The sequence below is a fragment of the Astatotilapia calliptera genome, chromosome 7 (genome assembly GCF_964374335.1).
Source record: "Astatotilapia calliptera chromosome 7, fAstCal68.1, whole genome shotgun sequence".
NCBI lineage: Eukaryota > Metazoa > Chordata > Actinopteri > Cichliformes > Cichlidae > Astatotilapia > Astatotilapia calliptera.
This window is the reverse complement of record NC_137428.1, coordinates 4,691,392-4,716,522: the sequence shown is the minus strand read 5'-3', so window position 1 is coordinate 4,716,522 and position 25,131 is coordinate 4,691,392. Positions and strand designations below refer to the sequence as shown.

The following is a 25,131-nucleotide window of genomic DNA, read 5'->3' as shown; positions in this document are numbered from 1 at the left end:
CACAAAACTTGCAACACGCCGTAACTCACCTCAGAACGTTAGCACTCGGAGCAGTATGCATCACGTGATAGAGCGGCTGTGGCATGCGGACCTGTCGGTGGTCTGGATAGCATGTGGAGCTTCGCTAGCAACCCGGCATTTCATCTCCGACAAAGTTACCCCGAGAGAAGTAAAGCAAGTGTGTAAGTCCATCTCTGAATGTTTGTAAAGCATTCCTGCATTAAGCTTAACAAGCGACTGCCTCTTCTTGCTGCTACTTCAATCATGAAACTGCTTAACGATCAGCTGATCGGCTTTTCTGTCGCGAGTCCGTCTCTCTGGTTTGCTTTTGGCCCACTTTGCACCAGAAAGAGGAAACCAGCGGCTGAACAACAGCAGCACGTTTAAGCTTGATAAGCTGTTGTTAGAATTTATTTAATATTACTTTCTACTCGAGGATCTTTTTCTACGTAGCTGACGCTGGTAACTGTGCAGGGGCGGATCTAGCAAAGTTTAGCCAGGGGGGCCGATAGGGCATTAACAGGGAAAAGGGGGCACAAAGACATACTTTTCTTTCTTATTCTCATTTAAAATGTCTAGCTTTTAATAAATAATTATCTGACACCCAAAGTTTTAATTTGATGTAAAATGAATAGAAGTCAATTACTGTATATAGTGACTATTAAGTCTAATATACCCTAGTAAGCTATAGTACTTTTTCCTTTGGGAAGGTACCATCTGTGCAGTCTGCAATTTTGTTGAAGAAAGATGTTGAATCTATTTAATATTTCTTGAAAAATAATTGATTTCTGTGCATTTTTTTTCACACTGCATCAAATTAAGGTTGATTACGTCGATTAAGCATCATGAGGTGGCGCGTGAGGGGTGGTTCCCTATTTTTTATTTATTTATTTTTGTTGTTGCTGGGAGTTGGAACCCTATTAGTTAGGTTGCTTAATATTTACGCTAAGTACTCTTTAAAATACCAGAATAGGGAGGATGGTGTAGGTTTAAGTTTATTAGATTGATCAGTATTGCTGAACTATGAAATATTTTTTTTGTATACAGGTATAACAGAATAGCTTTAGTGTAGTTGTTGTTTTAAACTTGAGTATGAACTTCTACAAAATGCAGCAAGATATTTAAAAAAACAGTTTTGTTGATTAAAAAACACTATATCGGATTCATATCGGTATCGGCAGATATCCAAATTTATGATATCGGTATCGGACATAAAAAAGTGGTATCGTGCCATCTCTAGTGACATGTAAAGTACCAAAATAACACCTATATGAGACACATTTTTAGCTTCTAATGTTAGAGATTCTGCAACTGGCTTTGGGCTGTGCAGGGCTCTCTCTTCTGGAAGATGATTGAATAAAGAATTATAAATGGTTTGACCACTGCTGAGTCGGGTTTTCTCTGTGCTATCATGGGGATCAAAGAATCGGGTTTAATACAGGTCAGATTTTTTTTAAAGGTTTTATTTTCATATTCATAAATGAATAGAAGGAGTGGTCCAGACCATTCATCAGTTGAAACATTTAACCCTTCATGAAACAAAATATAAGACAAAGAAGAAGAGCTGAGCAGCTAGAATCCTCTCAGACAAGGATGGGACAACATTGCTCTCCCAAAACTCCAGCAGCTGCTCTCTTCAGCTCCCAGATGTTTACAGACTGTTATTAAAGTAAAGCAGATGCTCAGAGTAGCAAACGTGGGCCTGTGATCTTGAAATCATTGCTTCCTTTTTTGTTTAGTTTTTTTGTTTACACAGCATTCCACATTTTACAAAATTTGGGTTGTAGTTGACCTTTGACCTCTAGGATAAAAACCCAATAATACATACAATTTCATTGCATACAGTTTGTGTATAGTCAGAATTAGTCAAAGCAACCTATAAAATGAAACACCACAAATAATTAGTTCATCCTTGTGTCCATGTTTGTCACATCCTAATGGGAGAACAGTTTGAGGACAGAAAAAAACACCCCAGCACAAAAAGCACATGACAGTCAATACACCACAGAAACACAAGACAAGCAACAGGGGTGGGTAAGTGTAAGAGAGAGCTGGTGTAGACAGCACATCCGGTCCTGCAGCATGTCTGCACTGGTCCAGTCGACCCGCCATCTGCCCCGGGTGGGGACAAGCATCGAAGGCGTTTGAAAAGGGAGGGGGGGGTGAGTGTGTATCAGTGTATGTGTGTGTGTGTGTGTGTGTGTGTGTCCTGAGTTTAGCTGAGAGAGTGTCCTTCGCCCAGCCAGGCGAAGTAAACAGTCTTCCAGCCGACCCAGGTGGCCTTGCGTAGGATAGGAAGGAACAGTCTAAACACCGTCTGTTATCAGGGTGAGAATTTGTTATGTTCAGCTCCAACCTTGAGACCACAGCTGGCGCCAATATGGTAGCTGCATGAAATGATGGTGGTATTCCTTTAGTGCGAACAACTGCATAGCTGATCTGGCAGTCCATCTTAATCTCCTGTTGGAGAGCCGTGAGCTTCTCTGAGATCTTATCCATGCTGCATTCAATGAGCCCATTTTGAGAAGTCACGACCCGTCCCATTGCTTCAATCACAGCATGCAGCCTTGTGGGGTTTTGAACAGCTAATTCTGCTTTCTTTAATCTTTGATAAGCCAGGGCCAAGCCAGCTCTGATCAGCAAGTTATCATGGTTCCGAAAAGGTAGATGTCTTTAATGTCCTTGATCGACAGTCCCGCCAGGCACACGACCCTCCAGTTATGCCACCCGTCCATGGTGTATTCGGCAGGGAACGTCCCTCCAGGACACTCGGGCTCTCCCGAGCCCAGACTTCTCTTTGAGAAGTGGGTGTCAATTTCATTCAGGGACCAGTTGATCAAATCCATAATTCCTCTTTTAGGTTTTAGAGAACAGACTGTGAGAGTGTTGAGTAGTAGAGTAGTGAGCAGATGAATGCTTTAGCTTGGACAAGCAAATAGACTGAGCAAAGATGAAAGTTCATCAAACTTCTGTCATATTAGATATTGTTTATTGCAATAAATTCACACGAATTATCTTCAAACTACCAGCAGAGATCCCGGAGAGCTGAAGTTAAGCTTGTTTGCTGTGGTCACAGGCTGACTTTTGCGTGTTTCAGACCAGTGATGATCTCAGTAACTTCAGTACAGTTGTGGTCAGAAGTCATGTGCATGAACATCATGGTTATTGAACCGTTCTTTTTCCAGAGTGATTTTACACCTTCAAATATTAACATACATCCACTTAAATCTTTTATTAGTGGTGCTGAAGGTTCTTCAGTGTCTTTCAACTACACAAGTGTGTTATCCTCCACAGTGAAGCATTCAGTCAAATCTGTGACTTTGATCCAGAGTAATCATACAGATTTTTCTGCAGGATTGAGACACTCAGAGGGGAGTACTGTGTGAGGCAGACTGTGAAATGACTCAATTTATCAAACAAGAGACAAAGAAACAATTAACACTTCAAGCATCTGCTGCAGCATCGATGAATAACTCCAGCAGAAATACATCAGCCACTCCATAAAGTGTCTTTGTAAACATGAAGAGCTGCTGAACCTCTGCATACTTTACCTGCTTAAATACTGTTAATATTACTGAAGAGAGGTGTACTGATTTCAGATGTTTCCATTAAAAGTCATAATATTAGAGTCCCAATTTGGTTAAAACATTAAATGTCAGTGTTAACATGTATATAAGTATACATGTATATCTGTATATCTGTGTGTAATTCCCATTTCATTCAGCACGTCTTCCAGCTCTGTTGCACACACTGAAACACTGACTCCTCTTTCTTTATTTTTTGTTTGCTTTGTTGTCCATTTTCTGTTTTCAGTGCTTTGAGTTTTCTGTGTAACCTACATGAAATCCAGTCATGTTTTCAGAAATGCTCGATAAAAAACAACAGGTGATTTTAATTCTCTCCAACTGAGACTGAGCTTGTAGCTAGAGGTCCCTCTATGGCTGCGAGGGTTATCTGCATCTGTACAGTCAGCAGCTCTTCAGCAGATGATGTGAATAAATGTCAGTGAGTTAAGATGAATGACGGTGCTTTGACAATGTTCCCCAGTTTGACAAATTAGACAAAATGTGAGGATGAAATTCCTGCTGACCAGGGCCCTGTTTCAGGAAGCCGGTTTAGAAAACTCAGAGTGAAAAACGATACTCAGGGTTGAGTAACCCCGAACTGTCCAACTCGGAATATTCGGTTTCAGAAAGGCTGATAACAAGTAGTTCAGTCAACGTGGAGTTGCTTTAACCCCAAGTTAAGCACGCGCACGAGGATACATAAAGCCCTGATAAGCGGAGCACAGATTAAGCGAGTCACCATGGAGACGGAGGGAAAGAAGGCGCGGTCAATGTATTTTACAGCGCTTGAGGTCGAAATTCTGATGGCAGCATATGCCGATAACATGCAAATTTCTCAGAAAAAAAGTAACACAGCCTCAGATGCAAAAGAAAGGGAGCATGCATGGCAAAACATAGCCGACAGAGTCAATGCATGAGTGTTAATTTAAACATTGATCGAGGGATTTCCACCCATTTAACACGTTATTTTATCATATGTTATTTTATTTGTTATTTTATACATTTTATTTTGTGACGTGATGTGAGCGCAGGTGCAACCCAACAGGCCCCCAACGTTCCTGGCAGCAAGTAAAAATGAAATATAAAAATATAGTCCAAACAGGTAAGGTGTAATTGTATTATGAGCCATAGTGCTTGGTCTGTTTGTCCTATGTAAATCAATTGCAGTTAGAGGCTACATTAATTTTCTTTCTGTAAGCAGTTATTGAAATTATCTGAGCACATTACAAGTACATATTTGCTTACTCTGTATGCTCAAATGTGGCCCGTTATAGCCAACAGAAAAAAAGCGGAGGCCCGAAAAACAGGTGGGGGTCCTCCACCACCACCACTCACAGAGGCTGAGCAGTTGGCCCTCAGCCAAAACAGTGGGCGCCCTGTGGCCGAAGGCATCTCTGCGGGGACATCCTCTGAGTCAGTAACCCCGCAAGACACAAGTGCCTACATAGGGGGTAAATCCAAAATAATACATGATGTGCATACATCCTTTCTTCACAGTCACCTTTGCAGTGCGACTCATTCATTTGATAAACTCTTTACCATGATGGATTATTTTGTAGTGAAGTTATATTCCTACTGATTTTGCCTTGCCTCAGTCTTGGTTGTCTTTGAGAGCATAATGACAATGAAGTGTAAGGTGATTGGTATGTTTGTTAATTGCCATTTGGTCCCTTGTAAGTTATAAGTGACCTGTATAAACCTCATATTCTATCAGTTGATGGTGGTGGTGTACTGCATCTGGTGCAGCCTCCTGTTGAGCCAGACCAACATGCAGTTGTGAGTAATACTCCACAGATTATATGAGTTTACAGTAGAACAGCAATATTGTTTATTTCTTTACTACAGGAAAATAATGAAGAAACATTGACAGCTGTTACAGAGGAGGAAGCAACAGAGACACTTTATGAGGTTTACATCTTTTAATACTTTGTGTACAGGAAACACAGGCGACCAATAAAGCCAGTTGAACAAAAAATCTGTTTATTCTTCTTTCAACATGTTGAGGTGATGGGTCAAAAGAAATGATTGTGACATATGGTGTCTCTGACTGCTCTTCCATCTTGTATGTCCGTGGGAGGGTCAGGATGTTCATGGTTTGGATCACTGCTGATGTTTGGTTCAGAAGGACAGTGTTCTCCTCTAATTGTGGCAATGTTGTGAAGAATCACACATGCCACAATAATGTCACATGCCCTTTCTGGGGTGACCCTGAGTCTTTGCAGGCACTGGAACCGGGCCTTAAGCATTCCGATAGTCATTTCAACTCTGGCTCTTGTCCTGCAATTAGCCAGATTATATCGCTGCTGTGGGCCCGGTTCAGGGTCAGGGTAAGGGGTAAGCAAATAGGGTAAACATGGATACCCCCTATCACCAAGCAAGTAGCCAGTGAACTCTCCTAAGACAGAAGGATACACTTCAGTTCAAATGTCCCTGAAGCAATTGGTCTTTATATATTTTAAAGTATTCTCAACTCACCATGTCCAAATTTTGTGCTCAGTGTACATTCACGGAATATTTGTGAGTCATGGACAGAGCCTGGCCACTTGGCTTCCACATTTGTGATAATGTTGGCAGCATCACATATGATCTTCACAGTGCAGAGAACACGAATTAGCATCCATTACTATAATGAAATAATTTGTTAGTTTGAAATGCTACAGGGAACTATGTACCTGCACATTAATGCTGTGGAAAGACTTCCTGTTCACATAGTCTCCTTCATTTACTGAAGGAGCAATGATTGGAATGTGAGTACCATCTATACAGCCAATCACGCCTGGGAACCCTGAAAATAAATGTGAAATTTAAGTAGTAGTCCAAGTATCACCACATCATGAATTAAGTTTTGTTCATCCTGCTACCTGCAATTTTGTGGCATCCCTCTTTGATGAATCTTGTGGGTCTGTGACCGGGGAACACCACAGACGAGTACAGGAGACGTTTCAGTGCAACTGTAACATTCCTGACTGCCCGACAGACGGTAGCCTTGGAAACGTGCTCAGCGTCACCAATATTATACAGAAAGCTCCCGTTTGCAAAAAACCGAAGTGCAATACAAATAATATGTAATGAACTGAGAGAATGTCCGCGATGTGTCACATGCGTAATATATGGCCTGAGGATGTTATCCAAATAACTTATAGATTGTGCTGAGAAACGGTGACGTTCGCACAGAAAATCATCAGGAAATGATAAAATGTCCAAACGCGCTCTAATCACTCTCTCCCGGCGGAGAGCTCTGCGGAGAATTTGGGCTTCACGATCTACTGGCTCTTCAAGGAAGCACGCCATGTCCGACACTTCCTACAGTCAGGTTTCCGACAAAGGGGCGGAGACAGTCAGGGTTAGTTGTAGTAAACCTGCTAGGGGGCAGGTTAGCTTCACGGAGTGTGTCGTCATAGTGACTCACTGAGGCTTCATCTGAACTCTCTTTGTGAAACCGAAAACCCAGAGTTTTCGTTAACTCAGGGTATACTTACTCAGTTTTTCCACTAAACCGGCTTCCTGAAACAGGGCCCTGTTAACATGTTGCACTTTTATCCCTGATGGATACGAAACTGGAGGAGACATTTATGAAGCTTTGCAGAATTTGACCGCTCTGCAAAAATATGTCACTGACCACACACCTGGAGCAGCTACAGCACAAGGCTGGCTTGACTGGCTGTTCAGCGGTTCATGGCTGGCTGCTGTAGCAAAGCCATTTTTCCTTCTAGGTCTCATCATGATAGCACTGCTCATATTAGTGTTGTGTGTGTTGCCATGCCTAAGAGTAATGATTTCAAAGATGATAACAACTACAATGACTGCTTATGTTGCCGTGCCTCAAGAAGAACAACATCCCGTTGCAATTCTGTTAGAGGAGAACTTGTACTAGCTGCTAATAAATGACGTGGTGATTAAAAATGACTTGTCAAGTGATCATGCACTGATTAACACATTAGTAGTTTATGCAGGTACAATATAAGGTTTTCACCCTTTTATTTTTTGAAGTTCTCATCCTTTATTTTTTGAGGTTTTCATTATTTTACATATAAAGTTTTCAATTTAAGGTTTGCATAATTTTAAATATAAGGTTTTCATCCTTGTATGTTTTGAAGTTTTCATTTTACATATTAGGTTTTCATCATTTTTAAATACAAAGTTTTCATTTTAGTTTTCATCCTTTTATTTTTTGTAGTTTTCGTTTTAAAATATAAGGTTTTTATCCTTTATTTTTTGTAGCTTTAGTTTTATTATTTTTTGTTTATTCCACTTGTTATTTCATTTACTATGATTTTCATTTACTATGTTTTTCTTTTATTATTTTCTTTTGTTTTATTCTTTAGACCAAATGACTTCCATTTCTGCTATGCTGACATTTTGAAAATTAAAAAATTGCTTAAGATACTTAATAAATAACCTTCACAGACAATTGTTGTATACATTTAAAATAAGTTAAAACAGGAGGGAATGTTACAGGAAAAATGATTCTATGTTTCTTTACCTTCTTTTAAATGTACAAAGATGCCTTTTGTCTGCCCTTTGCCTATGGTTAGATTAGTTTAGAATTATCTTTTTAGACTTTCCCAGCAAACACATCTTGTTTCTGGGACACATTGTTTTAGATTGTTTTATCTTCCCTAGCTCTCTGCTGACGAGACTAGCACCATATATGGAGTTGTTTTATTTTATCTGTTTATTATTTGTTATCCTGTTCTCACTGTCTCTGTGCTCTGTGCCTATAAAAATTACCAAGCCACTGTGCATGGTGTGAGTTGTTCTTGGCAGCTCACCCGTGTACACGTTTGATAAAGAAAGTAACTTTGTCTCATTGTGTCTTTATTTCCCAGGGCCCTGTTTCAGGAAGCCGGTTTAGTGGAAAAACTGAGTAAGTATACCCTGAGTTAACGAAAACTCTGGGTTTTCGGTTTCACAAAGAGAGTTCAGATGAAGCCTCGGTGAGTCACTATGACGACACACTCCGTGAAGCTAACCTGCCCCCTAGCAGGTTTACTACAACTAACCCTGACTGTCTCCGCCCCTTTGTCGGAAACCTGACTGTAGGAAGTGTCGGACATGGCGTGCTTCCTTGAAGAGCCAGTAGATCGTGAAGCCCAAATTCTCCGCAGAGCTCTCCGCCGGGAGAGAGTGATTAGAGCGCGTTTGGACATTTTATCATTTCCTGATGATTTTCTGTGCGAACGTCACCGTTTCTCAGCACAATCTATAAGTTATTTGGATAACATCCTCAGGCCATATATTACGCATGTGACACATCGCGGACATTCTCTCAGTTCATTACATATTATTTGTATTGCACTTCGGTTTTTTGCAAACGGGAGCTTTCTGTATAATATTGGTGACGCTGAGCACGTTTCCAAGGCTACCGTCTGTCGGGCAGTCAGGAATGTTACAGTTGCACTGAAACGTCTCCTGTACTCGTCTGTGGTGTTCCCCGGTCATAGACCCACAAGATTTATCAAAGAGGGATGCCACAAAATTGCAGGTAGCAGGATGAACAAAACTTAATTCATGATGTGGTGATACTTGGACTACTACTTAAATTTCACATTTATTTTCAGGGTTCCCAGGCGTGATTGGCTGTATAGATGGCACTCACATTCCAATCATTGCTCCTTCAGTAAATGAAGGAGACTATGTGAACAGGAAGTCTTTCCACAGCATTAATGTGCAGGTACATAGTTCCCTGTAGCATTTCAAACTAACAAATTATTTCATTATAGTAATGGATGCTAATTCGTGTTCTCTGCACTGTGAAGATCATATGTGATGCTGCCAACATTATCACAAATGTGGAAGCCAAGCGGCCAGGCTCTGTCCATGACTCACAAATATTCCGTGAATGTACACTGAGCACAAAATTTGGACATGGTGAGTTGAGAATACTTTAAAATATATAAAGACCAATTGCTTCAGGGACATTTGAACTGAAGTGTATCCTTCTGTCTTAGGAGAGTTCACTGGCTACTTGCTTGGTGATAGGGGGTATCCATGTTTACCCTATTTGCTTACCCCTTACCCTGACCCTGAACCGGGCCCACAGCAGCGATATAATCTGGCTAATTGCAGGACAAGAGCCAGAGTTGAAATGACTATCGGAATGCTTAAGGCCCGGTTCCAGTGCCTGCAAAGACTCAGGGTCACCCCAGAAAGGGCATGTGACATTATTGTGGCATGTGTGATTCTTCACAACATTGCCACAATTAGAGGAGAACACTGTCCTTCTGAACCAAACATCAGCAGTGATCCAAACCATGAACATCCTGACCCTCCCACGGACATACAAGATGGAAGAGCAGTCAGAGACACCATATGTCACAATCATTTCTTTTGACCCATCACCTCAACATGTTGAAAGAAGAATAAACAGATTTTTTGTTCAACTGGCTTTATTGGTCGCCTGTGTTTCCTGTACACAAAGTATTAAAAGATGTAAACCTCATAAAGTGTCTCTGTTGCTTCCTCCTCTGTAACAGCTGTCAATGTTTCTTCATTATTTTCCTGTAGTAAAGAAATAAACAATATTGCTGTTCTACTGTAAACTCATATAATCTGTGGAGTATTACTCACAACTGCATGTTGGTCTGGCTCAACAGGAGGCTGCACCAGATGCAGTACACCACCACCATCAACTGATAGAATATGAGGTTTATACAGGTCACTTATAACTTACAAGGGACCAAATGGCAATTAACAAACATACCAATCACCTTACACTTCATTGTCATTATGCTCTCAAAGACAACCAAGACTGAGGCAAGGCAAAATCAGTAGGAATATAACTTCACTACAAAATAATCCATCATGGTAAAGAGTTTATCAAATGAATGAGTAGCACTGCAAAGGTGACTGTGAAGAAAGGATGTATGCACATCATGTATTATTTTGGATTTACCCCTTATGTAGGCACTTGTGTCTTGCGGGGTTACTGACTCAGAGGATGTCCCCGCAGAGATGCCTTCGGCCACAGGGCGCCCACTGTTTTGGCTGAGGGCCAACTGCTCAGCCTCTGTGAGTGGTGGTGGTGGAGGACCCCCACCTGTTTTTCGGGCCTCCGCTTTTTTTCTGTTGGCTATAACGGGCCACATTTGAGCATACAGAGTAAGCAAATATGTACTTGTAATGTGCTCAGATAATTTCAATAACTGCTTACAGAAAGAAAATTAATGTAGCCTCTAACTGCAATTGATTTACATGGGACACACAGACCAAGCACTATGGCTCATAATACAATTACACCTTACCTGTTTGGACTATATTTTTATATTTCATTTTTACTTGCTGCCAGGAACGTTTGGGGCCTGTTGGGTTGCACCTGCGCTCACATCACGTCACAAAATAAAATGTATAAAATAACAAATAAAATAACATATGATAAAATAACGTGTTAAATGGGTGGAAATCCCTCGATCAATGTTTAAATTAACACTCATGCATTGACTCTGTCGGCTATGTTTTGCCATGCATGCTCACTTTCTTTTGCAGCTGAGGCTGTGTTACTTTTTTCCGCGGAATTTGCATGTTATCGGCATATGCTGCCATCAGAATTTCGGCCTCAAGCGCTGTAAAATACATTGACCGCGCCTTCTTTCCCTCCGTCTCCATGGTGACTCGCTTAATCTGTGCTCCGCTTATCAGGGCTTTATGTATCCTCGTCCGCGCGCTTAACTTGGGGTTAAAGCAACTCCGCGTTGACTGAACTAATTGTTATCAGCCTTTCTGAAACCGAATATTCCGAGTTGGACAGTTCGGGGTTACTCAACCCTGCGTATCATTTTTAACTCTGAGTTTTCTAAATCGGCTTCCTGAAATAGGGCCCAGGACCTAGGATCAAAGCACTGTGTCAACTGTGAAGTAGACAATAAAATAACTTATCAAATGCCACAATTAGGACATCATGAAGTTACTGGGATCCTGCTGAATGCCAACGACAGAAATGCTTCAGGCTCCTTATAAGGCTGCTTTTTAAAGCTAGAATAGTTGCTGGAGTTTGAACCTTTTCATTCTCTACCTGCAGTGTTTTTATGTTTTCATTCTCCCGCTTCAGGGCTCTGTCTTGTCTTTAAGAGCTCTCCTGTTTCCTCTCTTCTCTTTACCCTCACCCTGACATTGCCTCTGAGCTCATGCTTCTGGAGCTGTCTTCCTGTTAAAAGAGGTTTCTTTCTTCTGCATTTCACTGTTCACTGTTAGGACTATTTACAGGTGTTGATTTTACTAACAAGTGTAAATTAAAATCTTTTAGAGCGTGTGAGTGGGTGGATTATTGTATGGCATTTAATAAATTGACAGGGCTACTATAAAGACAACCTTGAGTTCAACCTGTGTTTGTGCAAGTGAATCAAATTACAAGATGAGACTTTGTTTTGTTTTTCAAATTTCAAATGTCCCTTTGTTCTAAACTGGTCAGGTTTATGAATATTTTCCATTAATACTGAAATATACACTCACTGCTCACTCTCTGTGACTCAGGTATAACAAGGTGATTTAACATTCCTCTTATTCTTTGGTCCATGTTGTTGCGGCAGCAACACATACATTACTGCAGATTTATCAGCTGCACATTCATGATATATATTTCCTGCTCCACCACATCTCAAAGATGCTCTATTGAACTGAGATGTGATGACTGTGGAGGCCATTTGAGTACAGTGAACAAACTTTCATGTCCCAGAAACCAGTTTAAGATCATTTGAGTTTTATGGCAAGGTGTGTTATCCTGCTGAAAGCAGTCATTACAAGGTCATAAAGGGATGGACATGATAGGCTGTGGTGTTTAGATGATGCTCAGTTGGTGCTAAGAGGCCCAAAGTAATTGGGGTACAAAGGTCAAACAGGGCTGTGATGGCCCTGGTTTTCCTGAGATAGGAGGAGCTAGTGATTGCCTCCGGGGGTGGCAGAGGGCAGCCCATGATTTTTTGGGCAGTGGTAATTACCCTCTGTGCAGCCTTCCTGTTCTCAGTTGTGGCCTCTGCGTACCAAACACCCACGCTCTCCACTGAGGAGCGGTAGCACCTTTACACAGAATAAACTATATTGCCAAGACAATTCACTCGTCTGCCATCATACACATATGAACTTAAGTGACTTCTCATTCTTAATTCATAGGGTTTAATATAATACCAGCCACCCTGTGCAGCTATAACAGATTCAACTTTTTGGAAGGCTTTTCGCAAGGTGATTTTATACACCTGATTTGGATTGGTGAGTCAATACTTTTGGCAAAATAGTGTATTTGATTACTAAAAATTTAATGCTGACCTGTCCAGGGTGTGCCCTGCCTCTCCCCCTAAGACTGCTGGGATAGACCCTCGACCCTGACAAGAATAAGCGGAAGAGAATGGATAGATGAAAATTTAATGTCAAAAGCTTGTCTGTATGTTTAAGTGGATGGAAATTTTGAAGAAGACATACGTTATTAGCAGCAGTAATTGTTTGAAATTTTTGTGTGTTTCTCCTCATTCAAACATGGAGAGCAAAGTAAGTAAGTAAAATTTTATTTGGACTGCACCTTTCAAGATAAAAATCACAAAGTGCTTCACAGAAAAGCTAAAACAGAAAAACAGAAATCAACCAAAAGCAAGTTTAAAAAGATGAGTTTTTAGCTGTTTTTTAAATGAAACCACTGAGTCCACAGATCTCAGGCTCAAAAGAAGGGAGTTCCAGAGTCTGGGGGCCACAGTTACAAACGCTCTATCGCCTTTCGTTTTCAGCCTCGTATGTTGGACGACCAGCAACCCCTGATCACATGACCTCAGGGACCTGCTGGGGATGTACGGATGTAAAAGATCTCTGATATAGATTGGTGCTTGTCCATGCAGATCCCTGAATGTCAAAGTCAAAATCTTGAAGTGGATTCTGAATTTTATGGGGAGCCAGTGCAACTGGATCAGCAGAGGTGTAACGTGAGAGTATTTAGAAGACTTGGTCAGAAGCTTTGCGGCAGCATTCTGAACATCTTGCAGACGATCCACAGAGGCTTTACATAAACACGTGAACAAAGAATTACAATAATCCAAACGAGATGAGACAAATGCATGGATGACCATTTCTAGTTCTGAGCGTGACACAATGGGACTCAGCTTAGCAATATTTTATAAATGATAAAAACAGGAGCAAACCAATAAATTAGCATGAGTGTCCAAAGTCAGAGCAGAGTCAAAAGTTACACCAAGGTTCCTGATAGACGGTTTGGCAAATGTAGCAAGAGGGCCTAAGTTTTCCATAACCATAGGTACCAATTTTTTGGGAGCACAAACAAGGACTTCAGTTTTCTCCTCATTTAGCTGAAGAAAGTTATCAGCCATCCATCCCCTAATGGAATCTAAGCACCTATGAAAAATCTGTAGTTTGAAAACATCTTGGGGCTTAAAGGAGATATAGAACTGAATATCATCTGCATAGCAGTGTTAAGAAATATCTTTAAAAGTGCTCAATAAGTGCTGAAGAGGGAGTATGTACAGCAAAAACAATAAAGGCCCCAAAACAGAGCCTTGTGGCACACCATATTCAAGAGAAGTAGAAGAGGAACTGTACTTAGAGGTAGGTTCAGAAAAATATCGTTCACACAGATAGGATGCCAACCAGTCCAAAGCAGACCCTGATATACCCAGCCAATGTCTCAGCCTATATCAGCAAGGCAGAGCATTCTCCTGCATCATAATTCATCAGGATGTCACTGGAGACCCTAATAAGTGCAGTTTCAGTAGAATAAGCTCTACAAAAACCAGACTGGAATTTATCCAGAATGCTGTATTCATCTAGAACAGCTATAAGCTGCTTAGCCTCAACCTTTTCTAAAATCTTAGCAATGAACGGTAATTTTGAAATCGGTCTGTAGCTACTAGAAGCGTCAAGCTTTGGGGGTTTTTTTAACAGTGGGTGAATAACAGCATTCTTACAATAACCGTGGACCTGACCAGAAACCAATGAAGTTACAGATGTTTATCAAATCGTCTCAGAGCAACACAAAGTCTGAAAACTCTCCATAGAAAGTCAATGGAGAGTTTGTTCAAAATCACAGCTGGAACTCTCTAATGAGAGGCATTTTCAAATCGTCATATCTCCTTAACAAAGCAAAGTTAAGACATGAGGCTTGTGCCAATTCATCTTCAGACAGTGCTGACACTCACAGTCAGAGCAGTTTTTACAGTCATCTTACTGCACTGTATCGAACGGTTCAATATCGATACGAGTATTGTTGCACCCCTAATAAATATATATATATATATATATATATATATATATATATATATATATATATATATATATATATATATATATATATATATATATATATATATATATATATATATGTATGACAGATAAATATGAAGGCATGCCGGCTCGGACGTCGCCCGGATCAACAAGGTCCGCGTCAGGTGTTGAGGAACCAGGGCACCCTGACGAAAAGTGGGCTACTGGAACAAGAAGGCATCGGTGGGCAAGAGACGAAAACAGGGCGTTGTTGGAATGCTACTACGCAAGTAACTCCGGCGGAAGGGGCTACATGAATAGGATGAGGGACCTATGGATTCTTCGATACTCAACATCCACAATGACGGCGAAACAACTAGTAGCTCAGTGTTCCAACATTCGAAAGAAGGGACTGCTCTCACAGCTAGAGATTGACGAGGTACAACACAAATGCTACGGCAAGGAGGAGTCAGGACGTCAGGTCAGGGGGGCGATATCATCACCCCCACCCGAGATTGGGTACATAGCCCCAAGTACGATAGGAGAAGGATCGTTGAGTGCGAGAGGAACTGACCTGAAAAATAGGATCATGGCCAAGCTTGAAACCTGCATCCCCCGTAGCCGGTTACCAAGATTACGTGAAGTACCCTCAGAAGGTCTGCTAGATGATGTTAATGCAGCACTACGGGCAATACCTACGACCACGATTACCGACACTAACAAGCTGATCTACAATACGGCAGCAGTGATCAGTGAGATGCTTGGCTACAAGTTGAACAGCGACAAGGGGCAGTACCCTCCATGGAGAAGGAGGCTAGAGGGCAAGATCAAAGTAGCACGGAGGGAGGTTAGCCAACTAACGGAGTTGCAGCAAGGTGCGACAAATAAGGTGCCTAAGAAATACAGCAAGCTGTCCATACCTGAGGCCTTGGAAACTGCCAAGCAAAGACTCACAGCCTTGGCCAGCCACTTGAGGAGGTACACCAGAGAGATAGAAGGCAGGAGAATAAACCAGCTGTTCTCCACAGAACCAGCAAAGGTGTACTCTCAGTGGCAAGGGAACAATAAGAGAACAGCACCACCAAGGCTGGAGACGGAGCAATACTGGAAGAGCATATGGGAGAAGGACGCAACCCATAACGGCAATGCTCAGTGGCTAGAGGATCTGAGGGCAGACCACAGCGACCTCCCTGAACAGGGTCCAGTAACCATCACAGTGGCAGATATCCAAGAAAGGGTCTCCAGTATGAAGAGTTGGACAGCACCAGGGCCCGACATGGTTCACGCCTACTGGCTGAAGAAGCTGACTGCACTCCACGAGCGTCTGGCAGCACAAATGAACCAGCTGCTAGTTAACGAGAGACACCCGGAATGGCTAACTGAAGGCCGGACGGTCCTGATCCCCAAGGACCCCAAGAAGGGACCGGTCCCCTCCAACTACCGACCAATAACCTGCCTCAGTACTACATGGAAGCTCCTGTCAGGCATCATATCGGCTAAGATGAACAGGCACATGGGTCAATACATGAGCGGGACACAGAAAGGAATTGGCAAGAATACCAGAGGCGCAAAACACCAGCTACTGGTAGACAGAACAATCAGCCGAGACTGCAAGACCAGACTGACCAACCTGTGCACTGCCTGGATTGATTACAAGAAGGCCTATGACTCAATGCCCCACAGCTGGATACTGGAATGCCTAGAATTGTACAAGATCAATGGGACCCTAAGAGCCTTCATCAGGAACTCAATGGGGATGTGGCGTACAACACTAGAGGCCAACTCCAAGCCCATAGCACAAGTCACCATCAAGTGCGGGATCTACCAAGGAGATGCTCTGTCCCCACTGCTGTTCTGCATAGGCCTGAACCCCCTCAGTGAGATCATTAACAAGACTGGCTACGGATACCGACTACGGAACGGAGCAGTTGTCAGCCACCTCCTGTACATGGATGACATCAAGCTGTATGCCAAGAGTGAACGAGACATCGATTCACTGATCCACACTACCAGGCTATACAGCAATGACATCGGAATGTCGTTCGGACTGGAGAAGTGTAGTCGGATGGTATCAAAGAGAGGGAAGGTAGTCAGAACTGAGGGGATTGAACTACCAGAAGGCAACATTGCAGACATAGAGGACAGTTACAAGTACCTGGGGATCCCGCAGGCAAATGGGAACCATGAAGAGGCCGCTAGAAAGGCTGCAACCACCAAGTACCTGCAGAGGGTCAGGCAAGTCCTGAGAAGTCAGCTGAATGGTAAGAACAAGATCCGGGCCATCAACACGTACGCCCTGCCCGTGATCAGGTACCCTGCTGGGGTAATAGGCTGGCCAAAGGAGGAGATAGAAGCTACTGACATAAAGACAAGAAAGCTCCTTACCATGCATGGAGGGTTTCACCCCAAGTCCAGCACCCTGAGGCTGTACGCTAAGCGGAAGGAAGGGGGCCGGGGACTGGTGAGTGTCAGCACCACAGTCCAGGATGAGACAAGGAACATCCAAGAATACATTGGGAAGATGGCCCCAACTGACCGAGTGCTCAGTGAATACCTCAGGCAGCAGAAACCCAAGAAAGAGGAGGGAGACGAGGAACCATCATGGAAGGACAGGCCCCTGCACGGTATGTACCACCGGCAGATAGAGGAGGTGGCTGATATCCAGAAATCCTACCAGTGGCTGGACAAAGCTGGACTGAAAGACAGCACAGAGGCACTAATCATGGCAGCACAAGAACAAGCTCTGAGCACAAGATCCATAGAGGCTGGGGTCTATCACACCAGGCAAGACCCCAGGTGTAGGCTGTGTAAAGATGCCCCAGAGACAATCCAGCACATAACAGCAGGGTGCAAGATGCTAGCAGGCAAGGCATACATGGAACGCCATAACCAAGTGGCCGGCATAGTGTACAGGAACATCTGTGCCGAGTATAACCTGGAAGTCCCGAGGTCAAAATGGGAGATGCCCCCAAGGGTGGTGGAGAATGACCGAGCTAAGATCCTGTGGGACTTCCAGATACAGACAGACAAAATGGTGGTGGCTAACCAACCGGACATAGTGGTGGTAGACAAACAGAAGAAGACGGCCGTAGTGATTGATGTAGCGGTTCCGAATGACAGCAATATCAGGAAGAAGGAACACGAGAAGCTGGAGAAATACCAAGGGCTCAGAGAAGAGCTCGAGAGGATGTGGAGGGTGAAGGTAACAGTGGTCCCCGTGGTAATCGGAGCACTAGGTGCGGTGACTCCCAAGCTAGGCGAGTGGCTCCAGCAGATCCCGGGAACAACATCGGAGATCTCTGTCCAGAAGAGCGCAGTCCTGGGAACAGCTAAGATACTGCGCAGGACCCTCAAGCTCCCAGGCCTCTGGTAGAGGACCTGAGCTTGAAGGATAAACCGCCCGCAGGGGCGTGCTGGGTGTTTTTATATATACGTATATATGGGTTGCCATTATGGGCAACTTTACACATGTATGTATATATATAATATTAAGCTTTCCCTAGCTAGGGATGGCTTAGTTGGGGCAGGCAGGCATAGCTCAGTGGGTAGAGTAGTCGCCCCATGGTCGGGTGATCGAATCCACCAAACGGCTACCCAGAGGTACCCCTGAGCAAGGTACCGTCCCTACACACTGCTCCCTGGGCACCTGATTAGTGGCTACCCACTGCTTCACTGAGTGAATGGGTCAAATGCAGAGAGAGTAATTTCCCCATGAGCATCAATGAAGTATTCATTATTATATATATAATACACTTTTTTGGTGTTTCTGATCAATATCATATTAAGGTTGTCAAAATATGAAACTGCAGTTTTTATTTAACACAAATAAAGATTATTTCGATGTCTACTTAATGAGGTTACTAATATTGGGTGATTTTATTTAGATGGTAACAATTATGTTTATAATATTTTTATCATAAATGTGGTAATACACACAGACACACATTTATGCTGTTTAATGAAGATATTGATAATACAGACAATATATCTGAAGCCATTTGCAATTTAAATAATGAAATTATTTAAAAAAAAATCTTTAGTGTCATTTTCATCATGTCTGGAGCAGGAAGCAGGCTAACAGACTTACAATCAGCATTGCAGGAGTAAACACTGAGCAGCAGTCCCACTGTGAAGCTGAGACTCTTCATGTTTACTTCACTGTAGATCTGATGATGTCTGAGGTGATCTGTCCTCATCACCCACAGCTTAAAGCTCTGTATGTTCTTATGTGCAGGTTTAACTGTGAGAAAACTGCAGCACCGACCAAACTGTGCTTGTAAGCTTCAATAACAGGAAGATTCAGGGACTCACCACAGCTCTGATCCTCTGATAAAACAAGCTGAAACAAACCGCTCAGTGTTCGGTGACGTCTTTGCACTGCAGACTTTCAGATCAAGTCAAGCTGCAAATATCCAGATTTACTAATGTTTTAATACATATTATTCAGTCCTCCTGAAAAAAATAACTCCCCCCAGACTGAGCTCCAACAGGTCAGTTTGAGAACAGAAAAAAACACCTCTGCACATAGCACATGAAAAACTCTTAATACACCAAAGAAACACATGACAAGCAACAGGGGTGGGTAAAGGGTGAGAGACAGCTGAATTAGACAGTACATTCAGGCCTGCAGCCTGTGCGCTGGTCTACTTGATCCACCGTCAGCATCGGAAGGGAATAAGCATCGAAGGCGTTTGGAAAGGGAGGGGGGATGAGTGTGTGCATATCAGTGTATATGTATGTGTGTGCGTGTCCAGAGTTCAGCTGAGACAGTGTCCTTCGCCCTGCTAGGCTAAGTAAACAGTCTTCCAGCCAACCCAGGTGGCCTTGCATGGAATGGGAAGGAACAGACTAAACACAGTCGTTATCAGGGAGTTTTTGTTCGGCTCCAGCCTTGAGACTGCAGCTGGCGCCAAAGGGATATCCGCATGAAGTGATGGTGGTTTTTACTTTAGTGCGAACAGCTCATATGAATTTCAAAGCAGTTCTACAGTCCAACACTGGTCTCTCAATCTCCCGTTGGAGAGCCGCGAGCTTCACCATACTTGCGTTCTGTGATGTTGTCATTTCTTGTGCTCAAGGAGCCGATTCTGAGAACTCACGGCAGTGTGCCTCCCCGAGATGTCATCCAATTTGCGCCCAGAGATGTTATTCTGAGCTAGCCCTTCTGAGATGTATCCAGTCTGCAGTCAGAGATCATATTCTGAGTATTCACAGCAGCCGTAGCCTCTCCAAGATCTTATCCGTGCTGACTCAATGAGCCCATTTTGAGAAACTCACGCCTCTCCCATCGTTCCAATCGCAGCGGGCAGCCTTGTGGGGGTTTGAACAGCCGGTTCTGCTTTCTTAATTCTTCGATAAGTCAGGGCCAAGCCAGCTCCGATCAGCCAGAACCCTGTTACCATGGTTCCGAATAGGTAGATATCTTCAGCACTCAGGCTCACCCAAGCCCAAACTTCTCGTTGAGAAAGGGGTGTCAATTGCATTTAGGGACCAGTTGAGTACTTCCGCTCCTGGCCGCCACCCAACTCACATTGCACCCGACCGCTACAGTGCCTCCTGCGGGTGGTGGGCCTGCAGGAAGATGGACCCATGTCCCTTTTTCGGGCTGTGCCCGGCCTCTTTATTAGGTTAGCCACTGCTCCTCCACATCGAAAGGAGCCAGTTGAGGTGGTTCGGGCATCTGAACAAGGATGCCCCTGTGGTGGCTACCGCGGTCCACGTTCGTACTGTTTTTACAGATGGTTTTTGTCTTTGAATTAGAGGTTTATAAGCAGGGATCAGGGACAGAGAGAGATGGTCAGAGAGTCCGAGATGAGCTGTTTATTAATTGAGCGCTGGAGTAGCTCCATGGCTGACTTAGCATTAGCTTGCGGCGGAACATAAACTGCTATTATTGTGACCGCTGTGAGCTCTCTCGGCAAGTAGAAGGGTCTACACCGAACTATCATGTACTCTATGTCTGGGCAGCAGTGGACGACTTTAACTGTGGTGTTGGTACACCAGTTATTGTTCACATACACTAGCAGAAGAGGTTAAAACTTCTGAAATACTTTCTGCAGCTTTATGGAGTGACCCATTCTTTCATTCATCTGTGTCACGATAGATTTTCATGTGTTAATCACAACAGTGGTTTCATTTTCTCTCTCCTGTTTATCAGATGCCCACTCCTTAGTCTTTCTCACACAGAAAAGCCCTCTGGATGTTTGATCCTGCAGAAAAGATTAAGATTAAAGGATCATTTAAAGAAGAAAAACCATCTCAGTCAGACCAGCTCACACAAGGCTCCAGTTCTTTTCTTTTTAACCTTGCATAGTGGTGTTAAGTCAGTCAACTCTTGTCAGCTTTTATAAGTCCAGTCAGTTCCTAATTTTTCATTCATTACTGATAGTAGAATCTCCTGTCGCATTAGGTTTCCACCGTCAGCAATATGACGCCATTTCAAAAAGAAAAAGAAGAATTTAGACTGGATTACCTTAATTTAATTTTGAAAAAAATTCACTTTGTGACCGTTCCCAACAACATGTTGTGTAGCGCTTTCTGTTCAAATCGTTCAGATCTGCTTAAATGACAGAGATGTTATTTCACTGCAGGGCAACCTGCAAGTGGCGAATAAAGCTTTGATTGATTGATTGATTAACAGTGCATATTACACCGAGTGGTTTGTTTGAGCGTTTTATCAGATACAGTTGTGGTCAAAAGTTTACATACACTTGTAAAGAATATAATATAATGGCTCTACCGAGTGTCCCGTTATTTCTAAAACTCTAATTTTTCTCTGATAGAGTGATTGGAACAGATACTTCTTTGTCACAAAAAACATTCATGAAGTTTGGTTCTTTTATGACTTTATTATGGGTTAACAGAAAAAAGTGATCACATCTGCTGGGTCAAAAATATACATACAGCAGTGCTAATATTTGGTTACATGTCCCTTAGCCATTTTCACTTCAATTAGGCGCTTTTGGTAGCCATCCACAAGCTTCTGGTTGGATCTTTGACCACTCCTCTTGACAGAATTAGTGCAGTTCAGTTAAATTTGATGGCTTTCTGACATGGACTTGTTTCTTCAGCATTGTCCACATGTTTTCAATGGGGTTTAAGTCAGGACTTTGGGAAGGCCATTCTAAAACCCTTATTCTAGCCTGACTTAGCCATTCCTTTACCACTTTTGATGTGTGTTTGGGATCATTGTCCTGTTGGAACACCCAACTGTGCCCAAGACCCAACCTTCGTGCTGATGATTTTAGGTTATGTTGAAGAATGTGAAGGTAATGCTCCTTCTTCATTATCCCATTTACTCTCTGTAAAGCACCAGTTCCATTGGCAGCAAAACAGCCCCACAGCATAATACTCCCACCACCATGCTTGATTGTAGGCATGGTGTTCTTGGGGTTAAAGGCCTCACCTTTTCTCCTCCAAACATATCGCTGGGCATTGTGGCCAAAAAGCTCGATTTTTGTTTCGTCTGACCACAGAACTTTCCTCCAGAAGGTCTTATCTTTGTCCATGTGATCAGCAGCAAACTTCAGTCGAACCTTAAGGTGCCGCTTTTGGAACTAGGGCTTCCTTCTTGCACGGCAGCCTCTCAGTCCATGGAGATGCAAAACACGTATGACTGTGGACAATGACACCTGTGTTCCAGCAGCTTCTAATTCTTGGCAGATCTGCTTTTTGGTGATTCTTGGTTGACTCTTCACCCTCCTGACCAATTTTCTCTCAGCAGCAGGTGATAGCTTGCGTTTTCTTCCTGATCTTGGCAGTGACGAAATAGTGCCATGCACTTTATACTTACAAACAATTGTTTGCACTGTTGCTCTTGGGACATGCAGCTGCTTTGAAATGGCCCCAAGTGACTTTCCTGACTTGTTCAAGTTAATAATTCGCTTTTTCAGATCCATGCTAAGCTCCTTTGACTTTCCCATTGTAGCGTTTGTGGGCGTTTGTATCCAATGAGCCCTATTTAACTGGCCTAAGAGAAGTCAGCAGCTGTAGTCACTCATAATCACTCACAAGAAGTTAAGAGGCCATGCTATGAAGCTCAGTTCACTGACAACTTTGTAAGTCACCAAAATTGCTAATTCATGTTGCTGTATGTATATTTTTGACCCAGCAAATGTGATCACTTTTTTCTGTTAACCCATAATAAAGTCATTAAAGAACCAAACTTCATGAATGTTTTTTGTGACAAAGAAGTATCTGTTCCAATCACTCTATCAGAGAAAAATCAGAGTTTTAGAAATAACGGGACACTCGGTAGAGCCATTATATTATATTCTTTACAAGTGTATGTAAACTTTTGACCACAACTGTATATTGAGTCCCCGAAACTTCCTGTTGTCTCATGGTACAGAAAAACCCCAATCTATTAACCACCTTTAGGGTTGTTGATCATTTTTCCACTTTCTTAGAATTCGTTTCAATATGCAGATGAGAACGAGACTTAAAGCAGGGTGATCGGAATGATCATTCAGACATCTTCTGAAACATCAGGATCATCAGGTCTACAGTGAAGTCAGCATGAAGACTCTCAGCCTGACAGTGGGACTGCTGCTCATGCTGTTCACCGTTTACCACAGCGATGCCTGTAAGTCTGCTTCTTGTACTTGTGTTAGATCAGTTTTTGAATTTCTGTCTTTCTCTTCATTCAGACACAGAGTGAGACAGAGCGAGGACATCAAACTCATATAAGTTCATGGTCATGAAGACCAGTGTTGATCTCAAGTGGGCTGGAAGTTCTTACCTGTAATTTTCTTACTCTTCAAAGTCAGATTGAATCCTTGCGGAAGAAGTGTGGTCACATGTCCGGCATGTCCTTTATTGAGACAGATTTTTTTTTCCTTAAATTTGTTTTTCTATTTTCTGTCTATTTCTCTTTTATTTCTTTGCTTAATAATCTTGGTCCAAGAAATAAAATAGGAGCCTTTAAACTGTATCTTTCATCAAGATAAAACAGATTGTATTTAGTTGCCTGAAGGAGCATTAACCTTAATTATATCTGGTATGTTGGAGAAGTCATTAGAAGCAGACGCAGCACTGAGTAATCCCTGTTTTTCTGTTACAGCTAAGAAAGTGATTACTCCTGACTCTTGCTGTTTTCGCTTCTTTGACAAACGGATCCCAAAGGCGAACATCGTCTCCATCGTGAAAACTCACAGACAATGCCCCACACCAGCATTTGTGTAAGTTTGTCTTTCACTGTCTCTTTGATACAATCACTAATGTTTGCCAAGTCATTTATGATCGTCCACACTGAAGGTGTAACTCTTTTATTAACAGTAAAATCTGTAAAAATAAGCGCAAAATAATGATACTGATTTTTCTACAGGATCAAGACACCCAGAGGGCTTTTCTGTGTGAAACAGACTGCAGAGTGGGCAATGGAACAATTTGTCAAACAAGAGAGAGAGTACATTCCCCCTGTCCCTTAAAAAGCCAACTGGGCGTCCAAGCTCTCTTAACACAGAGGGGAGTCACCATGAATCAAAGTTAAGTAATAATAAAGGATCAACAGTGACTGAAGAACATCAAGACAAACTAACAAGTTTTTGTTGGATCTGCTTGAAATGACAGGATGTGTGCTGTAAAACACACAGACAATCTAAAGTATAGTGATTACTCATCACACAAACATTTAAATAGAAATTAAAATTTTAAACAATTTATTTTCTTGTCATTGATAAGTGATTGCAGCTTTACTGTTTGTTTTTATTGCTCTATAAAACTCTGAAATCATCCAGAAATGCTGCAAATATTTGACTTATTAAAATATCATGTGTTTTCTGACTGTATAAAAAAGAAGTGCACACATTGGGACTTATAGCACAACTTTTCAACTGTAATATTAACCACGGGTCACTGAGCAGCCTCCAGTATGTACACAATATATATGCATTACTATCATAAACAAATCCATACAGGTAGTATGCCATATGATGAAGACGTAAGCTTTGTGTCCTTTGCTATAAATGCAGTCTGAAAAACTAAAACATTTAAGAAAACTACAAGGGAATTAAAGAGTCTTTCTTCAGGTGTACATAGAGCATTATTAATACAATCATTATAATACAAAAAAGAAACAAGTCTGGAAAATTTTCAATTCAGAATTTTTATCAGTGAATTTGTAGCAATGAGCAGCAGAAAGCTGTCTGGACACTTTAACTCTGAAGGTTTGAAATCCAAAATGGAAAAAGTAGCTCATGCTATAAGGTGTAAACAGATTTTAGGTTTCCTGTCACAAATGTGGGCACGTCTAACATTCAGACCGATGAACACACTCAGAGAGCAACTGTGAGTTCAGCATATTTCCCGAGGAAACTTTGGCATGCAACCTGGAGCAGCCAGGGACCTGTTTGTCTCTGAGATACAGACAGGT

At 42.3% G+C, this 25,131-nt stretch overlaps 3 long non-coding RNA genes across 3 annotated transcripts; 2 read left to right on the top strand and 1 right to left on the bottom strand.

Annotated features, from left to right (window-relative positions):
- Positions 1-5,466: 5,466 nt before the first annotated feature.
- On the bottom strand, positions 5,467-6,794 carry LOC145429921 (uncharacterized). The gene is made up of 2 exons (XR_013910260.1): positions 6,239-6,794; positions 5,467-6,153 (listed from the first exon to the last, which is right to left on the bottom strand). It is a non-coding gene; the product is annotated as an uncharacterized LOC145429921 (long non-coding RNA).
- A 2,539-nt stretch (positions 6,795-9,333) lies between these two features.
- Positions 9,334-9,954, top strand: LOC145429920 (uncharacterized). The gene is made up of 2 exons (XR_013910259.1): positions 9,334-9,437; positions 9,518-9,954. It is a non-coding gene; the product is annotated as an uncharacterized LOC145429920 (long non-coding RNA).
- Positions 9,955-23,086: 13,132 nt separating this feature from the next.
- Positions 23,087-24,421, top strand: LOC113025138 (uncharacterized). The gene is made up of 2 exons (XR_013910265.1): positions 23,087-23,938; positions 24,085-24,421. It is a non-coding gene; the product is annotated as an uncharacterized LOC113025138 (long non-coding RNA).
- Positions 24,422-25,131: the final 710 nt, after the last annotated feature.